Genomic DNA, 21,817 nt, shown 5'->3' on the forward strand with positions numbered 1-21,817 from the left:
CTTATTTTTCAGAAATAGAAAAACCAATAAGCAAATTTATCTGGAAGGGCAGGGTGCCCCGAATTGCTAAAAGTATCCTGAGGAAAAAAAACAAAACTGGAGGTCTCACTCTGCCTGACTTTAAGGCATATTATGAAGCCACAGTGGTCAAAACATCATGGTGCTGGCATAAAAATAGATATATTGACCAATGGAATTGAATAGAGTGTTCAGATATAGACCCTCTCATCTATGGACATTTGATCTTTGATAAGGCAGTCAAGCCAACTCACCTGGGACAGAACAGTCTCTTCAATAAATGGTGCCTAGAGAATTGGCTATCCATATGCAAAAGAATGAAAGAGGACCTGTATCTCACACCCTATACAAAAGTTAACTCAAAATGGATCAAAGATCTAAACATTAGGTCTAAGACCATAAAACAGTCAGAGGAAAATGTAGGGAGATATCTTATAATCTTATAATTGGAGGCGGTTTTATAGACCTTACACCTAAAGCAAGAGCACTGAAGAAAGAAAGAAATAAATGGGAACTCCTCAAAATTAAACACTTTTGTGCATCAAAGAACTTCATCAAGAAAGTAGAAAGACAGCCTACACAATGGGAGACAATATTTGGAAACAACATCAGATAAAGGTCTAGTATCCAGAATTTATAAAGAGATTGTTCAACTCAACAACAAAAAGACAGCCAATCCAATTACAAACTGGGAAAAAGACATGAACAGACACTTCTCAGAAGAGGAAATACAAATGGCCAAAAGGCACATGAAGAGATGCTCAACGTCCCTGGCCATTAGAGAAATGCAAATCAAAACCACAATGAGATATCATGTCACACCTACCAGAATGGCCAATATCAACAAAAGCGAAAATGACAAGTGCTGGAGATGATGTGGAGAAAGAGGCACACTTATTCACTGTTGGTGGGAATATCAAATGGTGCAACCACTGTGGAAGGCAGTTTGGCGGTTCCTCAAAAAGCTGAATATAGAATTGCCATATGACCTAACAATACCATTGCTAGGTATCTACTCAGAGGACATAAGAGCAAAGACACAAACGGACATTTGCACACCAATGTTTATAGCAGCATTATTTACAATTGCAAGGAGATGGAAACAGCCAAAATGTCCATCAACAGATGAGTGGCTAAACAAACTATGGTATATACATACAATGGAATATTATGAAACTTTAAGACAGAATAAACTTATGAAGTATGTAACAGCATGGATCGACCTTGAGAACATTATGCTGAGTGAGACTAGCCAAAACTAAAGGACAAATACTGTATGGTCTCATTGATATGAACTGATATTAGTGAATAAACTTGGAATATTTTGTTCATAACAGAGAACGTCAGGAGATAGAAATAGGGTAAGATATTGGGTAATTGGAGCTGAAAGGATACAGACTGTGCAACAGGATACAAAAACTCAGAAATGGACAGCACAGTACTACCTAACTGTAATGTAATTATGTTAAAACACTGAATGAAGCTGCATGTGAGAATGATAGAGGGAGGAGGGCTTGGGACGTATTGAAATCAGAAAGAAAGATAGATGCTAAAGATTGAGATGGTATAATCTAGGAATGCCTAGAGTGTATAATAATAGTGAAATGTACAAGGTACAATTTTAAAAATGTTTTTGCATGAGGAAGAACAAAGGAATGTCATTATTGCAGGGTACTGAAAATAGATGGTAATTAATATTTTAAAATGTCACCTTCTGTGTGAGACTAAAGCAAAAAATGTTTATTTGGTAGAAAATTAATATTTTGACTAGCACATTTCCTATTATAACTTATGTAGATAGTGAACGCCATAAGTACTTGGAATCTATGGTAGGACATGAGATTTTGTTGGTTTGTCCAGAGGGATGCCCCGATGAATCCCAGAGTGATTTGATCAGTGAGTGGAAAAGTATCTGCAAAGCCCCCTTCGGGGAGTGGTGAGAATGGGGAGAAATTCAACTTCCCCTAGTTGAATTCTTGATATTCTCACAAACAGTGTGGACAACCAAAGCTATAGGCAGAGCCCCCAGTCTTGGGGTTTGTTCATATGAAACTTAACCCCACAAAGGATAGGTCAAGTCTACTTAAAATTTAGACCTAAGAGTCACCCCCAAGAGAGCCTCTTTTGTTGCTCAGATGTGGCCCCTCTCTCCAGCCAACACAACGAGCAATCTCACCACCCTACCCCTCTCTGCATGGGACATGACTCCCAGGGGTGTGGACCTTCCTGGCAATGTGAGACAGAGATCTTGGAATGAGCGGAGAGTCCGCATCAAGGGATTGAGAAAAACCCTAGAATGAGCTGAGACTTAGCATCAAGGGATTGAGAAAACTTTCTCGACCAAAAGAGGGAAGAGGGAAATGAGACAAAGTGTCAATGGCTGAGAGATTCCAAACAGAGTCGAGAGGTTATCCTGGATGTTATTCTTATGCATCAAGTAGATATCACCTTGTTATTCAAGATGTAATGGAGAGGCTGGAGGGAACTGCCTGAAAATGTAGAGCTGTGTTCCAGTAGCCATGTTTCTTGAGGATGATTGAATAATGATACAGCTGTCACAATGTGACTGTGTGATTGTGAAAACCTTGTGTCTGATGCTCCTTTTATCTACCTTGCTGACAGATGAGTAGAACATATGGAATAAAAATAAATAATAGGGGGAAGAAATGTTAAAATAAATTTAGTTTGAAATGCTAGTGATCAATGAAGGCAAGGGTAAGGGGTATGATAGGTATAATCTTTTTTTTTCTTTCCTGTGTTCGTTTCATTTCTTTTTCTATTGTCTTTTTGTTTTTTTTTTCTGAATTAATGCAAATGTTCTAAGAAATGATGAATATGCAACTAGGTGATGATATTGTGAATTACTGATTATGTATGTTTTATTTTGTTTCTTATTTTTTTAATTAATAAATAAATTTTAAAAAGTCTATAGAAATGTGTGGATATGGATTATTAAGAGGCTAAACTGAGGAAAGAAAAATTTCATTTTAAATCAGTGTGAATTTCATAAGATGGTATACTTCTCAGAGTATCAAAATTCAATAGGATATTTTGAGCACTAGGTGAATTCTAATTGATTGCTCAGTTGAGTGACTGATACTGAGTTTCAACAATGTCCCATGTTAGAGAAAATGGCAAATGTCATATATTTCTTGGTATAGTTTAGTGGAAAGACTCCTAAGATTTAGAAAGACAGGACAAGTTGGAATGGATTTTTTTCTATGTGACTTACCCCTCACAGGAGGGTCCAGAAGTTTCTTCTTTCGTTAAGACATCATTGTCTTTATCTTGAAAGGGGTTTTAGCAAATATTTTCTATAGGCCAGGAGCATTTTGGGAGATTCTGTATTTAAAATGAGCTCTTGAATTTCAATGACAATGGATCTCAAGGTTACAGAGGTCAAGTAAAGGCACTTGGTCACAGTGGAGATGATCACCTAAGTGTTAATCAGACTGGCTAATTAATCATGTGATTCCTAGGATTGAGATAGATGAGAATCTACTAAAATCCTTCATGATTTGTATAACAGAAAAACCTCTATATCTAATGACCTGAGCGACCCTTATATAGACTAGCTCTCTCACTCCCCATGACTGTGTCAATTCCCCGACTCAGTACTTCGAATAAAGAGAAGACTGGTGTTCTTGAAGACAGTTATTAAAACAAGCAAGCAGATGCATACTGTGAATCTTCCTCCCAAACTTCCTTAAGGAATTCACTGGGTAATGGTGAATAAAGGAAAGCAATTTCACCAAGCTCATTTGAAATTACTGGGCGCTGTCTTTGGGCTAACACCAATTTATGTAGTAACACCACTGTGGTCTACCCAGTCAGAGAGAAATCTATGGGTGTCGGATGAAAATGAAAGTTGACCTGAATATTCCTAATGTTAAGGCCAGTTGGACCCTGAAGCATCCCAGGATATTTTCCCAGATCTTGAATAAATTGTTGAAATAGAAACCCTTAGCATCAGGCAGAGTTCCTACACTGGCTATTTTGAAATGAAGGGCCAGGTAAATAATAAATCAGAAGTAAAAAATAATAGTGAGTAATAAATTAAAAGTTAAATTGCATCCTGGGGAAACTTTAAAGATTATGTATATCTCATCACCTTGCTTGATTGGCCTGTGCAGAATGTGGATGAGTTTTGAAGAAAGAAGAGTACTGTATGCTTACATGGATGTTAACTTCAGTTACGGTTGTTTTTATTGGTGGTGTCTCTTTTCTAGAAAATGCAGTTCCTGCTATATGTTGCAAGGTTATTAAGCTGTACAATGTTTGCTTTTTCTTTTGGCTTAAGTGACAAAAATTTATTCTCTCACAGTTCTGGAAGCTAGAAATCCAAAATCAAAGTGCCAGCAGGGCCATATTCCTTCCAAAGACTCAGGAAGAATCCTTTCTTGCCTCTTGTTTTAAAATTGTGGTATCATACATATATAACTTGAAATTTGACATTTTAACACATTTTAAATGTATAATTCAATGGCATTACATGTTTTTATGATGTTAGTGGTACTATCACTACCTACCATTATGAGAACTTTTCCTCACCAAAACATAAATTTTGCATCCATTAAGTAGTAACTCCCTATGTCAGTGTGGTAGTGAGATTAGTTGTCAACTTGACCAGGTGAAGAAGGCACCTAGTTCTGTTGCTGTGGACATGAACCAATGGTAGGTGAATCTCATCTGTTGCTAATTACATCTGCAGTCGGCTAGGAGGCGTGTCTGCTGCAATGAGTGACGTTTTGACTTAATTGGCTGGTGCTTAAATGAGAGAACGCAATGTAGCACAGCCAAGCAGCTCAGCATTCCTCATCTCAGCACTAACAGCTCAGCCCAGGCCTTTGGAGATGCAGAAAGAAGTCACCCCGGGGAAAGTTGTTGGAACCCAGGGGCCTGGAGAGAAGACCAGCAGAGACCATCTTGTGCCTTCCATGTAAGAAAGAACCTCGGTGGAAAGTTAGCTGCCTTTCCTCTGAAGAACCAACAAAATAAATGCCCTTTTATTAAAAGCCAATCCGTATTTCCTCTTCTGTAGGTGTCTGTTCAAGTCTTTTTCCCATTTTGTAATTGGGTTGGCTGTCTTTTTGTTGTTAAGTTGAACAATCTCTTTATAAATTCTGGATACTAGACCTTTATCTGATATGTCATTTCCAAATATTATCTCCCATTGTGTAGGCTGTCTTTCTACTTTCTTGATGAAGTTCTTCGATGCACAAAGGTGTTTAATTTTGAGGAGCTCCCATTTATTTATTTCTTTCTTCAGTGCTCTTGCTTTAGGTTTAAGGTCCATAAAACCGCCTCCAGTTGTAAGATTCATAAGATATCTCCCTACATTTTCCTCTAACTGTTTTATGGTCTTAGACCCAGCAATACCATTGCTAGGTATCTACTCAAAGGACTTAAGGGCAAAGACACAAACGGACATTTGCACACCAATGTTTATAGCAGCATTATTTACAATTGCAAAGAGATGGAAACAGCCAAAATGTCCATCAACAGAGGAATGGCTAAACAAACTGTGGTATATACATACGATGGAATATTATGCAGCTTTAAGACAAGATAAACTTATGAAATATGTAATAACATGGATGGACCTAGAGAATATTATGCTGAGTGAGTCCAGCCAAAAACTAAAGGACAAATACTGTATGGTCCCACTGATGTGAACAGACATTCGAGAATAAATTTGAAATATGTCATTGGTAACAGAGTCCAGCAGGAGTTAGAAACAGGGTAAGACAATGGGTAATTGAAGCTGAAGGGATACAGACTGTGCAACAGGACTAGATACAAAAACTCAAAAATGGACAGCACAATAATACCTAACTGTAAATTAATCATGTTAAAACACTGAATGAAGCTGCATCTGAGCTATAGGGTTTTTTTTTTTTTACTATTATTACTACTTTTATTTCTTTTCTCTATATTAACATTTTATATCTTTTTCTGTTGTGTTGCTAGTTCCTCTAAACCGATGCAAATGTACTAAGAAACGATGATCATGCATCTATGTGATGATGTTAAGAATTACTGAGTGCATATGTAGAATGGTATGATTTCTAAATGTTGTGTTAATTTCTTTTTTTTTCTTTCCGTTAATAAAAAAATAAAAAATAATAATAATAATAAAAAAGCCAATCCGTCTCTGGTGTGTTGCATTCCAGCAGCTAGCAAACTAGAACAGTCAGTTTGCTAGGGTCACTATGATAATACCACACAATCAGTTGGCTTAAACAATAAGCAATTATTTGTTCACAGTTTTATAGGCTATAAGTTCCAAATCAAGGTGTTGCCAAGACCAGGCTTTTTCTTGGAGGTTGTAGAATTCTGGTGATGGCTTGCTATATTCCTTGGGGTTCCTTGATCTGCATTGCTGCCTCCATCACATGGCAATGTCCTTGATCTCCTGTGTCTTTGTCTGGATTCTATGTCTTCCGGCTTCTCTGAATGTGTCAAAATTTCTTCTCTTTCTAAGGCCTCCAGTAATACAGAGTAAGACTCACCCTGATTCAATTTAGTCACATCTTAATAATATCTTCAAAAGGTCCTATTTGCAATGGTTATACCCATAGGAAGCTGGATTAAAACTAAGAACATATCTTTTATTGGGGTAAATGATTCAATCTACTACACTCTCCATTCTCTCCTGGTAGCTTTTTTTTTTTTTTTTTTTTTTTTTTTTAACATGGGCAGGCACCGGGAACTGAACCCGGCTCCTCGGGCATGGCAGGCAAGCACTCTTACCTGCTGAGCCACTGTGGCCTGCCCCCCCCCGCCCCCGGTAGCTTTTAATATACTTTCTCTACCTATAAATTTGTTTATTTTAGATTCTTCATGTCAGTAGAGTCATACAATATTTGTCTGACTTATTTCACTTAACATAGTATTTTCAAGGTTCAACCATGTTGTAGCATGTATCAGAAATTCATTTATTTTAATAGATGTTATTGCTTCATTGTATGGATGTATCACATTTTGTTTATCCATTTATTTACTGATGGACACGGGCTGTTTCTACCTTTTGGCTGTCGTGAGCAATGTTTTTATGAATATTAGTGTATAAGTACAATGCTTACTTCTTGATTCCAATAAGTAGACAACACCAGAAAGAGCTGGTTTATTTCTGGTTGCCTCAGGGTTTCAATAACTCTGGCTATGTGACATAATTTAGTTTTCAGAGATCTTGTTCATCTCACCATTCTTTAACCCCTACTGGTCTGCTACACTGGTTACACCCTATGGAAGTCCTGGAGGGTGTGGGATAGTTAGATACATTCCCATTTCAGGGTAAGAGATAATTGCCTTGAAAATACAGGGACTGCCACTCAGTGTCATATCTGGAGTTCAGTGATCAATGGTCATGATAGAAGAGCCCCTCCAAAGTGAAGCCTATTTGGACATACTTTAAGCCTTCTCTAACTACCACATCAGAGGCGCAACACTGGGGAAGTTCCCTTGGATTTGGGAGAAAACATACACACCATTTGGTTGTATGGCTCACAGCTATACACCAAGTCACCAAAAGCTAGCAACTTTGAATGAAACCCAGAATAAGGAGGACTTTCCAGTTAGCCTACAGTGCAGTGAAAGTAACTCTGCCATTTGGCCCTTCTTCCAATGGAAAGCCAAGCATTTGAATTCTGGAATGGAACTCATATAAACCCTGCAGGAGTGTGACAGCAGGGACCCAAGAGATTTGGAATAAGCCATGATTTCAGTAAATAACTTTTTCCTTTTGAGAAATAGTTTTAGCAGCTTGTGGGTCCTGACAGAGATAGAATACCTAACCATGGGACAGTAGGCTACTTTGTTGTTTCCTTAATGAAGCAATTTTACTATCAGTTAGATATATCTAGAAGCCTTCCATCAACAGATGGAGGTTGTAGATGCAGGAATCAGCCTAAGCAGGCCTTGAAAACTCAAGTAAGTAGCATTTGAAAGTACTCACACTTATAGTGTGTTGACTCCTGTCACATGACAACCACTCCCTCAATCCACATTTGTGGCCTTATGGGAAGTCTCCTAGGACCCGTTGACTGAGAAAGAGATAACTGACATCTGGTTTACAGATGGTTTTCCCCAATATTCGCCATCAGGCAGAAGCAGACTGCTGTTCATTGTCGCTTCAGCAAGGCATGGCCCTTGGGGAGAATGGGAAAATAAAATGGTGAAATTCTATGGGCATAATTTTGAACCATGCATCTCATTGTCGAATATGCCTGTAAGGACACACAAAAAATCTATATACAAACTGATGATAAGGGAGGAAGGAAGGATGGATGGGCAGAAGTTATTGATTTGACTAAATGGTTAAAGAATTGAAACAATTAAGATTGTAGATTTCATGATAAGTAGGTTCAGGGAATAGACAAAGGTGATCTGAAAAATATTTAACAGCATGAATAGCATATGGCAGAGGTTCCAGTTCCCATGACCAGTCACATAAGGGAAACTCTAAAGTAAAGCTCGTCGGTGGTGAACTGCCACAATCTAAGGGGGTCCAGGTGGCACCAGTGCCACCAGCAGCAGCACCTGCTCCTGAATCTGGCCGTGCTCTATCTAGGGGGGCATGCAGGGATGGAGGAAAGTCTCAGGAATCACTGTGAGCTGGCTGGAGGGGCTGTGGCCTGGCAGGAGCCAGGGTAAAAGCTCCCCATTTGGTTCTAATCTGGAGTTCTTGTGGTAGGGGAAGCCAAAGCAGAGTGTGGGAGTGGGCACTGTGGTGGCTTCCAGTGAGGAAGAATTTCAGTTATTACTCATGTAGACTTTCTGGTATGTACTGACTGGGAAGAAGGATACAAATGGATTTCTTGGAATAGGCTCAGATGGTTTGATCCATACAATCCATCTCGAAAGACTTCAACTGTGGAAAAGGCTCTAAATAATCAGGCAAACCAAATGATCCATGTTGTGGACGTCAGTTAATGTCTTAGTTTGCCAGGGCTACTAAGAAAAATACCACAAAGTGGTGACATAGAACAGAAATTTAATTGTCTCATGGTTTTAGAGGCTAGAAGTTCAACATCAAGGTAGTGGCAGGGCTTGCTTTCTCTTGGGGTCTTGTTGCATTGCAGCAATCTTTCAGCACATAGCAACCTCTCTCTTCTCTCTGGCTTCTACTTCTGTATCCATTTTTCTTTGCTTATAAGGATTAAGGCCTTCTCTGCTTCAATTTTGCCTTATCTAAATGAGAACTTTGAAGACATTATTCACAGATGAGTCCACAATTAAGCTAATAACATCCTCAAAAGTTCTATTTACACATGGTTCACACCCACAGGATCAGGGGTTAGGACTTGAACATGTCTTTATGATGGACAGGATTCAATTTCCAACAATCAGCCATCAGCTTTGCTTTCCATCTCTCCTCGATACTTATCCAATGGGCTCATGAATTAAGTAGTCACAGAAGCAGTGATGGAGGCTATTACTGGGTCATGGTTTCAACAAAATGGTCTTCCCTTTTGAAGACCAATCTGGGAATGTGACTTTGGGCTGTATCCCTTTATGGAGAGGTTGAATGTATTTGTGAAATATGTATATACACATGCACTGCTACATGATGTTAGGTAGAAATATTTTTATTTTTGAAGTTTAAGTGTAAAAAGAAAGGCCTACTTTGATTGACATTTGCCATTTTTTTCCCCAGCTGCTCAGCATATAAACCAATTGTCTTTTTTTTCCTTCCACCAACCTGCTGGTCTACTTCCTACTGCAAGGCTGAGAAAGCCACCTACTAGTTGCTTCTCTGGAAGCTGGGGCCCAGTAATGTTACCTCACATGGCAGCCAATCAGACCACCCACTCAGGGGGTATTGAATCTGGATCTAGTAATGCAAATAGGAAAAGTGATAAAGAATATATTCTGAAGTGGTAGTGATGACAGCAACGTACAGTTCATGGGGGAGACAGTGGGAGAGGAAGCAGCAGCAGTGCCTAGTGCTCAAACTGTCTTGCAAGATAGTTGTAGTCTAGTATTTGCTGGCTGAAGCAGTTGCTCTCTGTGGACTGGTTTGTTAGAATTGTTTTGCTGTGGCCTACCCTTGTTCCCTTATGCCTTCTGAGTCTGGTTCTCCATCTTCCCAGATATTCAGGGAGTTCCCAGTACCCTTTCAGTAAATTATTTTGCCTCTTAAATCATCTAGAGTTAATTATATTACTTGTAACTAAGAACATTGACTTGGAGGAGGGACAGAGCAAAAGATGAAACTAAAGAGGTAGATAAGAATCAGATTGTCTGGGGCCTTGCCTAATTATTAAGAAATTTGGGTTTTGTCCTGAAGGCAAAGAAAATTCACTGAAAGATTTAATCAGAGATAAATGTAATCAGATTAGGGTTTTTAAATGAACTTTTTTTTTTTTGTAGTTGTATAGATGAGGGCTTGGATAGAGGAGAAAATGGGGCTGGGGAGGTGGGGGTGCAATTAGGGCGATGTTGCAGTAGTTGAGGTGATAGATGATGATGACATGGAACAATCACAGTGTCAGACAAGCTGAGGAAAGAAGGACAAATTAAAAGATATTTGTGTAGTAGACTCTCCAGGAGTTGATGACTAGATTACTAGGAAACAAGAGACAATAAATCAAGGATAACTTCAGTTTCTAATTTGAATGAATAGATGGATGATAGAATCATTAACTGAGTTGGAAATAACTGGTTTCTAGGAGAAGAGAATGTACGGCATATTAAATTTTGAGCTATACTTAATCTAGCTGGAGATGCCCAGTAAGTAGCTAGAAACATGGAACAGGGACTCAGCAGGGAACCACAACCTATAGAAGCAGATTTGGGAGCCACTGCCTCAGTTTTAGTTGAAGTCAGGTAAATGTAGGTGACTCTCAAGGAGATTCATCTTTGTGAATTTGAAGGCCCTAACGTGATAAGAGCCACTTGTTAGTTAGGACTTTGTATATGCTGTTGTTTGTGCCCACGGGGCCACATTATGACTTTTGTGGTCCCTAGTTAGCCCTGGGTTCCTATCTGCCCCCTCACTGTATCTCCTGGGCACTTATCTTCCAAGTACATGTCTACTACAATCACCTGTGACTCCACCTTGCAATTCATAAAGAGGACAGGCTGGAAGAATCAGGCAGCGAATGTCTCTGGAATAGCCTCCATCATGATGGATGAGCATTGGGAGATAAATATCCTGGATTCCTTAGTCCTCATATGGAATGACTAGAGGCATGCTCTGCCTGTCTCTCAAAGTTATCTGGCAGGAGTAAGCCTCAGTTGCACATAGTTCTTGTGGTCTTTAAGAATCAGTTCATTATGCCAGACTGAAGATTAGACATGGGTTTAATTAGGGTCTTATGGAAGGAGAATAATTCTTCGAATGGCAGAAGTTTCAGAAATGGACGTCTGTACTCTGTCCAAAACCCAGAGAAGGTGGAATCCATCAGGGCTAGTTATAAGATTCAGAGTCCCACAAGATTTGATTAGGGAAGGGTAATTTTACATTCTTTGATCTTTAATATCTGTCCTGGCCATATAGATGGCTATGTGACTTGCTCTCAAAATGGAGGAGGGGGCAGGACCCTGGCCCTGGGTCCTTAAGGGCAAAATCAGTAAGGGAAAATATATACTCTGTACTTGTCTGTGCTAGTTTGAAAATGTTGTGTACCCCAGAAAAGCCATGTCCTTTAATCCTAATTCAATATTGTAGGGTAGAAAGCCCTTTGATTAGATTATCTTCATGAAGATACAACATGCCCAATTGTGGGGATGGTCTTTTGATTAGATGAAGATGTGACTCCACTCATGCAAGGTGTGTTTTGATTAGTTTATTGAAATCCTTTAAAGGGGGAAACATTTTGGAGAATGTTCAGAGCCAACAGAGATGCTTGGAAAAGAGTTGCTTCAGAGCCAACAGAGATGCTTGGAGCACCAACAGAGAGAGCAGATGCCTAGACACGGATGTTTGGAGTCCAGCAGATATCACTATGTGCCTTTCCATGAGATACTAAGCAAGCCAGAGTGTGTCCTGGAGTTGCTAAGTGAAGGCCCACAGATACTGTGGAAACCACTGGCATCAGAACCTGGAAGCAATGGAACCTGGAACAAGGACCAGCCGATGCCAGCCACATGCCTTCCCAGATAGCTCTTCCTTGAGCCAAGGTATCTTTCTCTGAATGCCTTAGTTAGGGCATATTTATGGCCTTATAACTGTAAACTTGTAACATTAAATTCCCTTTTAGAAGCCAAAAAAAAAAAGGAATCAGTTCATTGATTCTTTCTTCTCCCTGTTCAAATCTGCTATTGTATACCTCTAGTATATTTTTAGTCTTTTATATTGTGCTTTTCATTCCCATCATTTTTGTTTTGTTTCTTTTTATACTTTCACATTCTTTATCTCACACAGTGTTTTCTTAATATTCTTTATCTCTTTATCCATATTTTCCTTCACCTCCTCAAATTGATGTAGGAGATTTGTTTGAATATCCTTAATTAGTTGTTCCAAGTTCTTTGTCTCCTCTGATGTTTTAATTTTTTCCCTTGACTGGGCCATATCTTCCTGTTTCTTAGTATGGCTTGTAATTTTTTGCAGATGGCTAGGCATCTGATTATCTTGATGAATTCACTCTGAAGGTCAGTTTTTCTCTCTCTTGCATAGGGTTTTATTGTTGATTGGCTAGTATTAAGGCTTTTCTTTGACACTTAGTTCAACTTAGTCTAGATCTTTAGAATAGCCCATGGTTAACTAATCAGATTTTTTCAGCTCTTCATCATCTGCTTCATACCCTTGGATATGCAGTGCTATTTTTAAGACTGAAGTTTTTGTGCAACTGTTTAACCCCAGGAAAGAGCTTCCTTTCCTCTGCTCTTCCTCTAGGATCTTGATCTATTCTGTTTGTTTTTGTTTTTCCTCTATAGTTTTTTTTTTTACACTCCTTTCATTGTCTCTAGTTGCTTTTGTTTGGAGAACAGGTTCTGGGAGGAGGGGCATCCTGAAGAAGACCTTCCCAAGACTGTATTTCCCAGTAAAAGAGGGCTAGGGACCCACTGAAGAGGGTGCAGGCTAGCTACAAAGTACCCTGGGGAGATGATTTGGAAGGGCACCAAAAGTTTGACAGTTCCTGAAGCTCTGCTTTCATGGCTTGCCCACCCTTCAGCAAACTGTTCCCTGCAGTCCTAAGAGGCACCGTGTCTTTAAATCTCCACTGCCTCTGCCCCTGCTAGAGGTTGAAACAATAGCTGCTGCCACCTTTGTCTGGGGTGGGTTGAAACAAAAGCTAAGAGCCAACCAAGACTCAGGATCCAAACTGACTAATCTAAAACTGTGATCCATGCTTGGCTGTGCACACCCTTCTTCTTGGGGAAGAGGTTTTTTTTTTTTAAATAATATATGAGCTCCAACTGAGAATCTGTCTTTTGTTTTTTTAAATGATCTTTGATTTTATTTATTTGTGTATGGGCAGGCACCAGAAATCGAACCCCAGGCCTTTGGCATGGCAGGTGAGACCTCTGCCTGATGAGACACAGTGGCCTGCCCAGGGAAGAGGATTTTTATATTCCTTTCTGACAGCTGCAGCTAGCCAGGGGCAGGACCTCTAGGTGGTCTACTGTAAGAGTGGGAGATGGGTGCTGGCAGTCACCCTGCAGAGCTACTCAGTATTCTTTACTGTAGTTCAATAGCCACTTCCTTACACTCCTTCCTGGATGCTGTACCTCTGGAGCCCAAGAACAGTTGTTTCAGATAGTGCCTGCCTGTTCATAGGTGTTTGATGAAAGGACTGAGTCCTGGATCTCCCTACTTTACCATCTTCCCCTCATAAACTTATTGATTGTATGCTACTGGCTTTTTGCCCTTCCTTGTCCCCTTTCCCACATCCTACTGGTGCATCCTGAGATCACCTCCCAAATAAAGTACTTGCACTCAAATCTCTGTCTTAGGGTCTGCTTCCTGGAGAATCCAAACTAAGTCAACCTTCCTGTTCCTCCCCCAGTTCTCAGGATGAACCATTTGCAATATATAAACTGCTTATATCCTTTCTCATCTGCTGCCATATTTTCTTTCTTATCCTCTGCCATCTTGCCTCAACACTATCCATCTATAATCACTGGAAACAGATATGGAATTATAAATTAATGCCTTTGACACAGAAGACACAAAGAGATAATAGACACCTGGATAAAAAGTCCCTCATCTATTCTAGGAAACAGATGTAATGATAATCATATTTTGTATTTACTAAAATGTTTCCTTCTGAGGAGTTGAAAGTGTTCCTCATGCATCCCCCATGGGGAGGAGCAGGACTGGCTCCCAGCATGGTAGTAAATTATGTGAAATGTAAATTATGTAAAATTATGTTTTACAAACCATTCCATTTTCCTTTAAGTAGACTTCTCCCTGCTCCCTTGCACTAGGGCTTCTTTCTCTCACCCATTCCTGCTTTCACCCCACCTCATACCTTACCACAATGACTTATTCTTAACTTTCTTTCAAGCAATCTCAGGTTAAGGTGACTATAATACAGTGCTATTTTTCCCCAGGAACATGTGTCTTTTAATATGATACATTTCCCAGCTGAAAATCCAAAGAAATGAAGTGAGATAGCAGGATCAGAGGCAAATAAGAACTTTTGGTTAAGGACAGTTTTATGCCATTTGGTAAGATATATATAATCTCAGACCAATCAATGGGAAATTTCAAGAGGGAAGGGATGGTTTCGTGGAACTCCATCCATTTCTTTTAAGGGACCATTTAAGGAACAAAAATGGAACAAAAAATGAAGGGCTGAGAAGATTCCACATAAAAAGTTTTGTGCATGTGATTACCTGTAGTGAGTTAAATTTGTCTGTTTTAGGTTAAGCTTTATTGACTATTTACTACATGCAAAGCGCTTGGGGAGGCAGTGAGAGAATGCAAAAGAATCAAATTTCCTGTGATGCTCTCTCTTTAGATCTGGGTTGAGGAATTATCAGCTCAGCTCTCAAAATTGGCTCCAAAATGGGCCTGCTGAAAGAAATGGGGAATTCAGATCTGATTGAAATCCAGGGAGTCGGCCTGGGTGAAAGGAAAAACTGGACTTTCCATCAGGATGGTTTCAAAAGGCATCTCGTTTTCCTTAAACCCAGTCACTCAGGAAGAAAGAGTGCAGCACATGTAGAGGGTAAAAAAGCCACTTCCTTCCACAACCACTTTCCAAAAATAATGGTGTGTGTGATGATACAAAATTCTTCCCAAATATGTCTCCCTTACAAACATGTACTCTGCTACGAAAGATATTGATACAATAATAGCACAAATAAATTGTTTTCCTCTCCCCCTCCCAAACATGAAACATCAACTTCAGGAAAAGAAAAATATTATGCCAGAAACTTAGCAACACAAACAACCAACTTCAAACCAAAAAGGGAATTTCCCTGCCTGGAGGAGGGGAACTGAGTCTGTGTGGGACAAGCCAAAGCCTCCTGATGGAGGCAACGGTGTCTCTCACTGTGAGACAGATGATTTGTTAGTTCAATGCTCCAGAATATACTCAGCAGAAAGATTGTTTTCAAAGTGTTAAAGTCAAAAGAAGCATCCACCCCGTGTTGGGGCTTTCTGCACCCCTGGCCTTCCCTGACCAAATTGATTCAAACTCCATGAAAAATAAATACATCATTTTTTTTTTCCAGAGGCCATAACAACTATTTCCATAAAGAGGTCCAGATGTTTAATTTTTCCAGAGAAATTTTAACAAAAACAAAATAAAAGTAACTGAGGAAGGATCATTTTTCCATTGACTTCTTAACCCAAATGGGGCTGGTTATGCCAGAACAAACCACAGATTCACTTCCCCTGAGCACTCATCCTTTGGCGCCCCCTCAGCTTCGCCTTGACACAGGTGACTTCCCACAATGCCTCTGGGAAGCAGCTGCTGCATTTAATTTCAAGAGCAGTTTTTCAAAGGCCAGCTGTGGACAGCTGTAGATTTTCACACTTTCTCTACAAGAACTTCGGGCCTAATAATATGTAGAACATGGTTTCATCAGCTTGAGCTATGTTTTTCCTAAGTGCATTAGGAAATCCCCTCATCCAGTGGCCTGTAAAAACAAAAGCAGCCTCAGAAAGAACAAGTTTTCACACAGGCATGGACCCATCATATCTCCCATAAGCAAGAAGGCCTGGTTTGGAGAGAGGAGAAGTAACTGGTTTAAGTGACCAGAAGAGAGAGCAGTGGTTAAAAATAGCATTGGCCATAAAGACATGCTTTGGAGTTTTCTTCCCTCACAAAATTTTGAAGCCTGATCTTAGAAGGAGTTTCTCCTCCTGAAGATTCTAAACTCTCTTATTATTTTTCATTAAGATTTATTTCTGTGGAAATAGAGAAGGTTGCAGGCCTCTGCCTGAGTAGGATACCTGGATACCTACCTGACCCCTCCTGCCATCCAGCACCATAAAAATAAGAGATGCCTGTGGGTGTCCCATAGTTTGTTTGATTAATGCAATGGCTCATAACTAAAATGCCAGCTTAGCCACCAGTTTGTTTTGCTGGTGTTTGGTTTATACATAAACATGAGTGGGTAGGGACCAACATTTTTTTTTAAGTACAAATTTTATTTTTATTACTGCTGCTTTGTTTTTGCTTCAAAGGCATGGCATGGACTCAAGGTACAACAGCTGTACTCTGCCCAGCTGGAAGGCCTTGAGTTTGAACTTCTATTTGTTAATAAGGGGTTATGTGTTGAACAATCAAGTGCTATTAATGATCTCTATTTTATTTTCCCTACAGCTCCTTATAGAGCAGAATCCAAGACCACTTCTGGCTCAGAGAGATGGAAAAGTTGGGTTGGAGGAACTGGCAAAGGTAAGTGAGACCCGGAAATCTCATGAGGAATTGGGCTGCTATCTTCAAGGTCCTTCCTTACACACTCTTATTATTCAGGGGCACATTGAATTTTTTCTTTCTTTTTTTTTTTTTTTTTCACATGGGAAGGCACTGGGAAATGAACCCGGGTCTCTGGCACAGCAGGCAAGAACTCTACCACTGAGCCACCATTGCCCGTCCAACATTGAATTTTTTAAAGCAGTCTTGAGATATATTCACGTATCACACAATCCATCCAAAGTGTACAATGAATGTCTCTCAGTATAATCACAGAATTGTATATTCATCACCACAATCAATTTTCTAGAACATTTTCATTACCCTAAAAAGGAAAACCTCATACCTCTTATACCCCACCATTATTGACACAGCATTGGTGTGGCACCCTTGTTAAAACTGATGAAAGAGTATTGAAATATTACTGTTAACTATAGTCCATAGCTTGCTTTACGTGTATTAACTCCACATAACATCCTATTATTAACACCTAGTAATAGTGACATATATTTGTTCTAATTCATGAAAGAACATTCTTATATTTGTTCTATTAAGCACAGTCATCATCCACAGTAGGGTTTACTGTGTTATACAGTCCCATGTTTTATCCTCTAGTTTTCCTTCTAGTGACATACACTACCCTGAACATCTCCTTTCAATCACAATTACACACATAATTCAGTGCTATTAATTACACTCACAATAATGTGCTACAGAGATTCTGTACAAATTAAGCATCGGCTTCCCATTCTCTACCCTCATTCTAACTCCTGATATTCTAGATTCTAAGTCCATGAGTTTGTTTATTATAATTAGTTCATATTACTGATAATACAATATTTGTGCTTTTGTGTCGGGCTTATTTTACTCAACATGATGTCCTAAAAGTCCATCCATGTGGTTGCATGCATCAGGATTTCATTCCTCCTTAAAAATGAATAATATTCCATTGCATTTGTGTACCTCATTTGGTTTAACCATTCACTGTTTGATAGGCACTAAGTTGCTTCCATCTTTTGGGAAGTATAAATAATGCTGCTACAGACATTGTTGCACAGATGTCTTTTTGCATCCTGCTTTCAGTTCTTCTGGGCATATTTCTAGTAGCAGGATTTCAGATCAAATGGCAATACTTAGTTTCTTGAGGAACCACCAAACTATCTTCCACAGTGGCGGCATCATTTTACGTCACCACCAGCAATGAGTGAGTGTTCCTATTTCTCCACACCTCTCCAAGACTTGTGGATTTCTGTTTTTTTCTTTTTAATTTTTAATAGGGGCCATTATAGTAGGTGTGATATTATATCTCGTTGTCGTTTTGATTTGCATTTCCTTAATAGCTAGTGATTTTGAGCATCTTTTCATGTGTGTTTTAGCTATTTGTATTTCCTCTTTGGAAAAGTGTGTCTTCAAGTCTTTGGCTTATTTTGAAATTGGGTTGTTTGTCTTTTTATTGTTGAATTGTAGGATGTCTTTAAAAATTCTGGCTATTAAACCATTATTGGATATGGATTTCCAAATATTTTCTCCCATAGAGTAGATTGCCTTTCCACTTTCTTGATAAAGTCTTTTGATACACAAAAGTATTTAATTTTGAGGAGGTCTCATTTATCTATTTTTTCTTTCATTGCCTGTGCTTTGGATATAAAGTCTAAGAAACTACTGCCTACCACAAGATCTTGAAGATGCTTTCCTGCATTTTCTCCTAGGAGTTTTACAGGCCTGATTCTTATATTAAGGTCTTTGATCCATTTTGAGTTATTTTTTGTATAAGGTAAAGTAGGGGTCCTCTTTCATTCTTTTTGATATGGATACCTAGTTCTCCCAGCAGCATTTATTGAAGACACAGTTCTGTCCCAGTTGAATGGACTTGGCTACCTTTTCAAAAATCAATTGACCGTAGATGTGAGGGTCTATTTTCTACACACTCAATTTGGTTCTATTGATCAGTATATCTATCTTTATGACAGTACCATGCTGTTTTGAACACTGTAATTTGTAATATGTTTTAAAGTCAGAAAGTATGAGTCCTCCAATTTTGTTCTTTTTAAACATCAGTTTGGCTTTTGGGGGCCACTTACCCTTCCAAATAAATCTGAAAATTGGCTTTTCCAGTTCTGCAAAGTACACTGTGGGAATTTTGATGGGGGTTTCATTGAATCTGTAAATCAATTTGGGTGGAATTGACATCTTAATGATATGTTTAGTCTTCCAATCTATGAACATGAAATGTCCTTCCATTTATTTTGGTTGTCTTTGATTTCTTTTAGCAATGCTTTGACAGTTTCTGGGTACAAGTCCTTTACCTCCTTGGATGAGTTTATTCCTAGATATTTCATTCTTTCAGGTGCTATTATAAATGGAATTTTTTTCTTTATTACCTCCTCACATTGCTCATTACTAGTGTAAAGAAATGCTACTGATTTTTATGGTTGATCTTGTATTCTACCACTTTGCTGAACTTATTAGCTCTAGTAGCTTTACTGGAGAATTTTCAGGACTTTATAAGGTCATGTCATTTGTAAATAGTGTAAGGTTTACTCCTTCCTTTCCAATTTTGAGACCTTTTATTTCTTTTCCTTGCCTAACTGCTCTAGCTAGAAATTCTAGCACAATGTTGAAAAACAGGTGACAGTGGGCATACTTGCCTTGTTCTCAATCTTATAGGGAAAACTTTCAGTCTTTTACCTTTGTGTATGATGTTATCTGTGGGTTTTTCATGTATACCCTTTATCATGTTGAGGACATTTCCTTCTATTCTCATGTTCTGAAGTGCTGTCATCAAGAAATGGTGTTGTATTTTGTCATATGCCTTTTCTGAGTCAGTTGATTTGATCATGTGGCTTTTCTTCTTCAATTTATTAATGTGGTATATTACATTAACTGATTTTCTTGTGTTGAAACACTCTCACATCCCTGGGATAAAACCTGCTTGATTATGGTGTATAATTCTTTTAATGTGCTGTTTGGATTTGATTTGCAAGTATTTTGTTGAGGATTTTTAAATCTATATTCATTAGAGAAATTGGTCTGTAATTTTCTTTTCTTGTAGTATCTTTATCTGGCTTTGGTATTAGGATGATGTTGGCTTCTTAGAATGAAGTGTTCCCTCCTCTTCAATTTTTTGGAAAAGTGTGAACAATTGGTATTCATTCTTCTAGGAATGATTGACAGAATCAATCTGCGAAGCTATCTCATCCTGGGCTTTTATTTGTTGGGAGATTTTTGATGACTGATTCAGTCCTTTTATTTGTAACTGATCTGTTGTGGTCTTCTATTTTTTTCTACAGTCAGTGGAGTTTATTTGTGTGTTTCTAGGAATTTGATCCATTTCATCTAAGTAGTCTAATTTGTTGGCATGCAATTGTTCATAGTATCTTCTTATGATCCCTTTTAGCTCTCTTTTTTCCATTGTCTTGCCAAGGGTTTGTCAATTTTATTATCTCCTCAAAGAACCAATTTTTGATTTTGTTGATTCTTTGTTTTTTCCAAGTCACAATTTCATTTCTTTCTGTTTTAATCTTTGTTATTTCTTTCCTTCTGCCTGCTTTGGGAGTAGATTGCTGTACTTTTTCTTGTTCCTCCAGTGGTGCTGTTAGGTCTTTGATTTTAGATTTTTTCTCCTTTTTAATGTAGATGTTTAGGGCTGTACATTTCCCTTTCAGCACTGACCTTGCTGCATCCCATATATTTTAATATGTTATGTTCCTGTTTTCATTGGTTTTGAGATATTTATTGATTTATCTTGTAATTTCTTCTTTGCATACTGATTGTTTAAGAGTGAGTCGTTTAACCTCCATATATTTGTGAATGTTCCAGGTCCCTCCCTGTTTTTGATATCCAGCTTTATTCTATTATGGTCAGAGAAATTGCTTCATATAATTTCAATCTTTTAAGATTTGTTTAGACTTACTTTGTGACCCAACATGTGGTCTAGCTTGGAGAATGATCTGTGTGCACTTGGGAAGAATATCCTGCTGTTTTGGAGTGCTATGTTCTGAATATGTCTGTTAGGTCTAGTTCATTTATCTTATTATTCAAGTTCTCTGTTTTTGTTTGGATCCTCTGTTTACATGTTCTATCTATTAATACGAGTGTTGTATTGAAGTCTCCAAGTCTCCAACTATTATTGTTGGAGAGATATCTATTTCTCCCATCAGTTTTGCCAGTGTTTGCCTTATGTATTTTTGGGTCACCATGGTTAGGTGCTTAGATATTTGATTGTTATTTCTTCTTGGTGGATTGCCCTTTTTATTAATTATGTAGTACCCCTTCATTGTTTCTTATAACAGTTTTGCTTTTAAAGTCTATTTTGTCCAATATTAATGTAGCTTTCCCAGTTTCTTTTGTTACTGCTTGCATGGGGTATCTTTCTCCAACCTTTTACTTTCAACCTATGTGTGTCCTTGGGTCTAAGGTAAGACTCATGCAGACAGTATATAGATAGTTCATACTTTTTAAAACCCATTCTGCCAATCTTTATCTTTTGATCATGGAGTTTAATCTATTAACATTCAATGTTATTATTGTATGGGCAGTACTTACTTCAACCATTTTATCCTTTGTTTTTTATATGTCATATCTTTTTTTGGTCTCTCTTTTTTACCCTTATAGTTACCATTACTGATAATCTTCATTTCTACACTCTCCTCTAAACTTCTTTCTCCTATCTTTTCCTTTCAGCTTGCAGAACTCCTTTTAGTATTTCTTGTATGTTAGGTCTCATGTTGATGAACTCTTTCAGTTTCTGCTTATCTGTGAATATGTTAAACTTTTCCTTGTATGTGAAGGACAGTTTTACTGAATAAAGAATTTTCAGTTGACAGTTTTATCTTTCAGTACCTTAAATATATCATACCACTGCCTTCTGTCCTCCATGGTTTCTGATAAGAAAAATTAGTGTTATTGTGGATCTCTTGTACGTGACAAATCACTTTTCTCTTGCTGCTTTATGAATTATCTCTTTAGCTTCGGCATTT

General features: G+C 38.4%; 1 long non-coding RNA gene across 2 annotated transcripts in view; it reads right to left on the reverse strand.

Moving 5' to 3' along the window:
- LOC143691625 (uncharacterized) overlaps window positions 1-21,817 on the reverse strand; it is a 141,046-nt gene that overhangs the window by 61,481 nt on the left and 57,748 nt on the right. The window lies entirely within an intron of this gene.

The sequence above is a fragment of the Tamandua tetradactyla genome, chromosome 7, assembly GCF_023851605.1.
Source record: "Tamandua tetradactyla isolate mTamTet1 chromosome 7, mTamTet1.pri, whole genome shotgun sequence".
Classification (NCBI taxonomy): Eukaryota; Metazoa; Chordata; class Mammalia; order Pilosa; family Myrmecophagidae; genus Tamandua; species Tamandua tetradactyla.